This window comes from Trichechus manatus, unplaced genomic scaffold, assembly GCF_000243295.1.
Source record: "Trichechus manatus latirostris isolate Lorelei unplaced genomic scaffold, TriManLat1.0 scaffold00037, whole genome shotgun sequence".
NCBI lineage: Eukaryota > Metazoa > Chordata > Mammalia > Sirenia > Trichechidae > Trichechus > Trichechus manatus.
The window spans coordinates 3,631,687-3,640,470 of record NW_004443973.1 but is presented as its reverse complement, the minus strand read 5'-3'; the positions used below and the strand labels follow the sequence as shown (position 1 = coordinate 3,640,470).

General features: G+C 37.0%; 1 long non-coding RNA gene across 1 annotated transcript in view; it reads right to left on the bottom strand.

Moving 5' to 3' along the window:
- Positions 1 to 8,095: 8,095 nt before the first annotated feature.
- The window catches only part of LOC111820420 (uncharacterized), a 103,849-nt gene continuing 103,160 nt past the window's right edge, over positions 8,096 to 8,784 (bottom strand). The window contains exon 4 of the long non-coding RNA XR_002823959.1: positions 8,096 to 8,297. This is a non-coding gene — a long non-coding RNA (uncharacterized LOC111820420). The remainder of the gene's footprint in view (positions 8,298 to 8,784) is intronic.

Sequence of the window (8,784 nt, the reverse complement as noted above, 5' to 3'; positions counted from 1 at the left end):
AAAGGTCAGCAGTTTGAATCCACTAGCCACTCCTTGGAAACCCTATGGGGCAGTTCTACTCTGTCCTATAGGGTCACTATGAGTCAGAATTGACTCAAAGGCAACAGGTTTTCTTTTGTTTTTGGTTTTTTTTGTTTGTTTGTTTGTTTTATCAGTTCTTCCATTGTTTTCTTACTCAGGTAGGATAAAAATTTAGGATTATCTTTTAATTCTCCCATCTTTAAATATTCACCAATTTTTGCCTATTCTTTCTTTGCTACATTGGAGGGGTAGATCCCTTTCCATTTTAATGTCTCTGTGTCTCTGTTTCTTTAGGAAGTTACTTTTTTATTGTTGCAAAAATACACCCTCTCCTCACTTATCGACATGGTTAGGTTCCAAAGACCAGGTCATTATGCGAAATTTGTGTTATATGAAAATGGAGGATGACTATATCAGATCACAAAATGAAGGATGACTACATTATTATATAACTACCAAAAGACATCATTACATAACTGCCAAACCACTGAGAATCATGGCTCAGCCAAGTTAACACATAATCTTAACCATCAAAGCCACATTACTCTCTTCTCACATTCAGCATTCATTACTGATGTACATTATTAATGTACAAAGTAGTAAGATAGTAGATGTTTTACTATTGTTATAAATGCAAACTGTCAGATAACAAGATAGTTGATAAGTGAGGAGAAGGTGTATCTATTGTTGTCAGGTACCATACAATCAGTTTCCACTGATAGTGACCCTATGTAAAACAGAACAAAACCCTGCCCAGTCCTGCAGTATCCTCACAATCATTGCTATGTTTGAACCCATTGTTGCAGCCATGGTATTAATCCATCCTGTTGAAGGTCTTCCTCTTCTCGCTGACCCTCTAGCTTATCAAACGTGATGTCCCTGTCCAGAGACTGGTCCCTCCGGATAACATGTTCAAAGTATGTGATACTAAGTCTTGCCTTCCTCGCTTCCAAGGAGTACTCTGGCTGTACTTCTTCTAAGACAGACTTGTTCATTCTTCTTGTAGTCCATTGTATATTCAATATTCTTTGCCAACATGATAATTCAAAAGCATCAATTCTTCTTCGGTCTTCCTTATTCATTGCCCAGATTTCAAATACATACGAGGCAATTGAAAATATCATTGCTTGGGTCTGGCACACCTAAGTCCTCAAAGTGCTGTCTTTGCTTTTCAACACTTTAACGAGGTCTTTTGCAGCAGGTTTTCCCGATGCAATACGTCACTTGATTTCTTGACTGCTGCTTCCATGGGCATTGATTGTGGATCCAAGTAAAATGAAATCCTTGACAACTTCTATCTTTTTCCATTTATCATGATGTTGCTTATTGGTCCAGTTGTGAGGATTTTTGTTTTCTTTATGTTGAGGTGTAATCCTTACTGAAGGCTGTGGTCTTTGATCTTCATCACTAAGTGCTTCAAGTCTTCTTCACTTTCAGCAAGCAAAGTTGTGTCATCTGCATATCGCAGGTTGTTAATGAATCTTCCACTGATCTTGATGCCACATTTTTCTTCATACAGTCCAGCTTCTCAGAAGGTGTATATATAACACAACATTTGCCAATTTAACATTTTTCAGGTGTACAATTAAGTGATATCAATTACATTAATCATGTTGTGCAACCACCACCCATAATCATTGCCAAATTTAGAAAGTTATCTTTCACTCCTGGATTGCAGCCCATCTTACACACTCCTCAACTAATAATCTACCTAAATTACTGCTCTTACCATGTCACTTCTTTTTACAGATTCTTCCAGAAGTCTCCCATTTAAAGTAAAGTACCGTTAGCCAGGCCTCATGACCAGCCACCATCTTGCCCTGCCTTAAACTTTCAGAAAGCATTCCCCAATATGAATCCTGTGGACCTCTCAAATATTTTCCTTCAGTCTGGAATAGCATGAAAAGGGAATAATGATGGTATGGGGAAGTGTTGGACTTAAAGCCCTGGGACCATTGGAATGACTATAATAGGAGTGGTTGAGAAGACATCGTAAAATATCATGAAAGCAGGGCTTCCTAAGGTTACCTGTGCTTTTACTTACATTTTCCTTTTTTTTTATATATATAAATGGTTTATATAATTTTAGTTTCTTTTAAAAAATTACTGCTACCTAAAACAATAGAGTTATGTCCAATAACAATATGGGAATTTGGAAATCTAGGGTTAAAACTCATCTAAATCAAGTAATCACAGTTTTCAATAGAAAAGAGTCCTAGAGTCTTTATACAAAATCAGCCCCCAAACACAAACACTCACACACACACACACACACACACACACGCCTTTTAACATTATAATTTTGTTCCTCTGAGTAGTACTGAAAAGAACACTCAGAAGCACTGTTGCAACACACTGAGTCTTAACTTTTGGTTGCTAACCAGTACCAATTTGTACCAAAAGGAGAAGAGTGATAGTTGATGAAGGAATTAAATAGATGCATGTAAGTATGATTTCATCACAACAATAACTTTAGACCCTTCATGCAATATTTCATTCTTTTGTCAAACACTTCACTGAGCTCTATTTATTTTATGGTTTTCTTGTTAAAGCATGTTTTCTTGCCATTTAATGCATGAAGTCTTTGTTAAGTGTTCCCGATCCAACTGCCACTTTCTCTTCCTTCTTTAGTAGTGGCTGAATTGTGCTTTCCACCTGAGAGGTGATTCCAGAATGATAGCTACCTGTCTAGAGGTAGACCAAAGGAATGACTGGAAAATATCAAGAATTTTTCAGAAAATGGCTCTGTACCACCTTTGGCTCTTGAAAAATGCCCCAAAGTTTTTCATAGGCATGATGATTATTGTCCAAAAATTTTTCAAATCAGGAATAATCAGTAGCCCAAGAGAACCGAAAAATTGTCTTAAACTCCCCTCCATTGATAGTGTTAAAGTACATAATTAGGATATAATGTATTTCTGTTAAATCTTGTGCTATATTTAAAGGTCTTAATGAGCTTTATTTTGAACAATTGTCTACTATACCTGGGTGAGGTGGAGATATTAGGTACAGTCTGACACCCAATGGCAGAGACTCCAAAGGATGTTCTTTTCCCTCGGTTATATTATAGTCACATAGGAAGACACAGGACACACAGATGTGAATGGACGTTGAACTTAACGACAAGATACAAATTACACAATATAAATACCTAAGTGGTTGTACATAAGTAGCTACTGAACAAGTAGATAGGAAATTAATTCAGGAGATTTTGCAACACAACTTGTGGGGGTTAGGGAGGGGAGTGCTGGGATTCAGTCAACCTTTAATATTACATTTAACACTTTGTAATTGAGTGTTGTTTATTTTGATGTATGAAACCACCAAAATAATATCACCTCCAGGTTTTCTTTTGCCCATATGGAGGAAATTTAACTTGGTAAGAAAATGTCTCTTTTCCTTCCTCCTTTCCTCCTCATCCTTTCTTCCTCCCTCCCTTCCTTCCTTCTTTCCTTCCTCTTTTCCTTCCTAATCTGAGTATATGTAGAAGGGCATTCTGGCCATTAGTTGTTCCTGAATGTATATCGTTCCTGGATTATAGGCTGTTCACAGGTATTCATGCAGCTTGCACATGTGTAACTATAATCATTAGGCCCTTGGGAAATACACCACATAAGATGGTGGTGTGAGACAGATATTCTTTTCTCCTCTATTGGGGTGTGTGTTTGTATTATTTATGAGGATAGACTGCTTCTGCGTTTCAAAACATCAGAGGTATTTTAGGTATTGTAGATACTTTATGTAATATTTCAAAACATGACCAATGGCCAAGGAAAGTATTCCCTGTTATGATATTACTGCTTAACAGTAAACCACTAACAGTCTCTCCAAATCCCTGGGTGGTACTAGGAATAAGTCAGCACACCTGAGCTATGGGGAGCACATTTAGATGGAGTTACATCAGATTTCAGTCCCTTGTTTCTCACTGACTCTAAGGGGAGGCAATAGAAAAATATTGCTTTTCAGTGGGTCATTTAGAGTCCTCAGGGTGGGTTTTCCCTCACCTGTGCGAGAATATAAATTAGTCACAGGAATGCCCTGAATAACTGTCGGTTAGACTAGTTTCTTCTGGGGGAATCTCATGCTAGCTGCGCAGTACAAGCTCCAGAGTAGGTGAATGAAAACACCTTGAGGAAGACCACTATTTCTTTCTCATATGCAATTATTCCATAGCTGTAGGAGAGTGCTCTGCATACAGTAAGGGTCTATCAAACGTGCCCTTAAGAATAACTGTGTTAGCTTTTCAAAAGACAGTTACCAAGACTATGTGACTTGTACCTTTCTGTATTTTTTTTCTCCCCAAACAAAATTCACTAGTAAAACTATTACCTAGCAAAAGTCTCAACAGAAGCCTAATGCACAGTGCAGTCCATTTAGCTGCTGGAGGTGTGAACCTCTCTCAATGCATGTTAGAGACTTGGGAAGGTACCATCTCATTGCTGTTTTTTAACATTGTTATTGTTGTTGGTGGTGTAGAATTTCTGTTAGTACCTTGGTTTAAGTCCACTTGGCAATGATGGCAGTGTTTCTCTTTTATACTGTGAATTCCTATGAACACTTATTATCTAGCTAATTTGATTATAATTCACAGCAAATACTCTAAGTAGAATGATGGTTTAATAATAATAATAGAACTCTGTGTTGTAAGAATGTTAAATAGTTCGCAATATATTTGTACTAGCCTTAGGAGAAAAGAATTTGGGGAGTCAGAAATAAAAAAAAAAAAGGAAAGAAGAGGCTGAAATTTCAACGGAAGTCACCCAAGATGATCAGTTCACACTGTGGTGGGAGCTAGTTTTAACTGTCTATATGACTACTAGGAACCTTGGTGGCCCAATGGTTAAGAGTGTGGCTACTCACCAAAAGATTAGCAGTTCTAATCCACCAGCTGCGCCTTGGGAACCCTATGGGGCAGTTCTACTCTGTCCTATAGGGACGCTATGAGTCAGAGACTTGTTGGCAACGGATTTTTGTTTTTTTTTTTTTTAAATGACTATTAAGGAAGATGCAGGAAAAGGGAAAAGCCTGAGTTTTGGAATCAAAGATCTCTGTCCTAGTCCCAGTGAACAGTACAATTTAGGGGAAATTACAGAATATCTCTATGCCTCAGTTTTCTTTAAAAAAATTTTTTTTTTAACTTTCTTAGTCACAACACAACCATTTTACTGAGTTTATTCTTTTCCTAGCACTAAAGTAACTAGTTAAGTGACCCTGTGCAAGTCTCAGCATTAGGGAGCCCCAGTGGTGCAGTGGTTAAGAGCTTGGCTGCTAACCAAAAGGTCAGCAGTTCAAATCTACCAGCCGCTCTTTGGATAACCCTATGGGGCAGTTCTACTCTGTCCTGTAGGGTCACTGTTGAGTCAGAATTGACTTGATGGCAATGGATTTGGTTTGGTTTTAGTTTATTAACAGAGCAATCTCTTTAATTGCTTGTTGTGCTCATCTATGGGATGACACATCTCAGAAACCTCAAAGGTAGAAAAATATAGTTGAAAGATGAATAGGTTATTTAGTTCTAACTCATTGGAAATGAAGCAAGCCAAGCCTAGCACTTCTAGAATTTCTTGATTCACAGAAGCATTAAAGCTCTTTATGTGATTTAAAAATAAAGCTGCCAAGCAGAAATGTTTGCATTCTAGACAAATAAAAAAGTACTAACTGGCCTTTTCTTGGCAGATTACTGGCTGTGATATGGAGATAAGAAGCTTGACTACAGATATTGTATCTGTAGTTGTGATCACCTCATTATGAAGATTACATGACATGATATGATTGATCATAAAAAATGTTATCGGGTATATCTTCCATACTTTGTTGAACTGCATAAAAAGATATGGACATTTTTCCTTTCCTATGCAAACCACAATGAATAATCTTTGCATGCCAAGACAGATCTTAAAAGGTCAACCATTTTTAACCGTTCATGCAGAAGAGTATCTCCAGTTGCTATCAAAGTGGAAAACATTTTAATTCTCCCTTGCTTCACAAATAAAAATAGTCATCACAGGACTGAGAAAAGGTATCAACAATTTCTGGTAAATGTTTTACAAAAAAAAAAAAAGATGTGAGATGTGAAATTATCAGGGTAATACTGACAGCACCTGCTTGGGCTTTCTGAAAGAAATTTGCAAGTTACTATTGTAAAACTTCTTTGTCTAGATTTATTGTAAATAACATCTTTGGTTAGATACAATTTATAGTTTTCCGTGCGCTCATCTCTCGTGATGTACTTTTTCTCTTCTTCTTTTTTTTCATAATTTTATTGGCCCTAAAAAAGACGTTTACATTTTGTCGGAAGTTGTTGAGATTAAAGTTTGTGGCTTTTTAACGTATACAATGTTAGCATTATTCTTTGTTCACTGAACATCTACAGCTCTCTTTATGACAGGCTGTCAGGAAATATGTCTCCGAAAAGGCAGGTTAGCTCCTCAGAGACAATCAGCGATGCACTTCTCAGTGATGTGCTACACGCCACCAGAGTGCACCTGACTATTCCTGTGATGTCTGAACTATTTGTTTGCTCTGCCATAAGATAGCATTAGCAGATGTAATAGGAACAGATCACTCATTTGAGGAAATATTTATGGGAGTGCTTTCAAAGGACCATTGAATCCACAGTTAGAATTGATGAAGCATGTAGCAAGAACTGTTTCTGAACCCATGAGGGCTAAAATCTCTTCCTCCAAGGCAGTTAAAATGTGATAATTTAATGTATGCGTGACCAAAGATTACAAAACACTGGCTGTCATATTTGAGCATATTCCAGACAGTTGTATTTTCAGTAAAATAGAAGTAATCATCTTAAATTGAAAGGGCCAAGTGAAATTGCTTTAATTTAAGAGGAAGTCTTCTCTATTATATATTTTATGCTGCCCAGCAAGAAACGTCTTCATATCTAAAATCCACCTTCTTATACTTGACAAAGCTTTTTAACATTGTAGATATTGTTTCTCTGAGCAATACGTAAAATCACAACTCACAGTACTTCAATGCAACACATTTAAATGTGAAACTGAGCCAGTCTTACTCTTATAGGCCGCTGAGGATTTTTATATCAAAAAGAGATGAGCAATACTACCCAAAGTGATGTGTAGATTGAATGCAATCCCCATCAAAATTCCAACAGCCTTCTTTATAGAAACAGAAAAGCAAATCCTCAACTTTATATGGAACGGCAAGAGGCCCTGAATAGCTAAAACAATGTTGAAAGTGGGGAATGAAGTAGGAGGGGCTTATACTTCCTGATTTTAAAACTATATAGCCACAGTAATCAAAACAGCCTGGTACTGGCATAGCAATAGACACAGAGACCAATGAAATTGAATTGCGAGTCCAGAAATAAACCCATATATCTATGGTCAACTGATTTTGACAAGGGCACTAAGTCCATTTGATGGGGAAAAAAGAGTCTCTTCAATAAATGGTGCTGGGAAAATTGGATTTCCACAAGCAGAAAATGAAACAGGATCCATGCTTCACACCATACACACACACACAAAAATTCAAAATGGATTAAGGACCTAAATGTGCAAACTAAAACCATAAAATTCTTCGAAGAACAAGCAGGAGCAATGCTGTCAAGCCTAGCTTTCAACAATGAATTATCTAATATAATAACAAAAGCACAAACAGCAAAAGACAAAATAAATACATGGGACCTCATAAAAATTAAAAACTTCTGTTCATCAAAAGACTTTACCAATAAAGTGAAAAGACAAGCTACTGACTGGGAGAATAGCTTCAGAAACCATATATCCAACAAGAATCTAATAACAAAAATATATATAAAACTTCAACAATTTAATACCAAAAAGACAAATAACACAATCACAAAATGGAAAAAGGACTTGAATAGACATTTCACCAAGAGGACATTCAAATGGCCACCAAACACATGAAAAGATGCTCAGCATCATTAGCCATCAGAGAAATGCAAATAAAATCAAAATGAGATACCATTTCACTTCAACTAGGATGGCTGGCTTCTCCATTGTCTCTATCCACAGATGTAGTTGATCTGCTTCTTGTGTATTCCATCCAGTGAAGTCCACGTGTATTGTCACCGTTTGTGTTGTTTAAAAAAGGTATTTGCAGGGAAGAAGTCATTCATCTTGCAAAATTCTATCATGCCATTTCTGACATCATTTCTATCACCAAGGCCAGATTTTCCAACTACCAATCTTTTGTTTCCAACTGTTGCACTCCAATCACCAAAATTATCAATGCATCTTGATTGCATATTTGATCAATTTCAGTCTGCAAAACTTGGCAAAAACCTGTGGCAAGAGAAGATGGAGAACCTCAATATCATCAGTCAGAACAAGGTCAGGAGCCGACCGCAGAACAGACCATCAATTGCTCAAGTTCCAGTTGAAGCTGAAGAAAATTAAAACAAGTCCACGAGAGCCAAAATACGACTTTGCGCATATCTCACCTGAATTTAGAGACCATCTCAGGTATAGATTTTTCTTTTCATTTGATTGTGCTTTAGGTGAAAGTTTACAGTGCAAATTAGTTTCTCATTCAAAATTCTATACACAAATTGTTTTGTGACGTTAGTTTCAATCCTTGCAATGTGTCAGCACATCTCCCCCTTTCCCTTTACACCCTGAATTCTCCCTATCCATTTGTCCAGTTTTCCTGTCCCTTCCTGCCTTCTTGTCTTTGGTTTTGGGCAGGTGTTGCCCATTTGGTCTCATATACTTCATTGAACTATAGAAGCATGTTCCTCAAGTGTGTTATTGTTTGTTTTATAGACCTGTC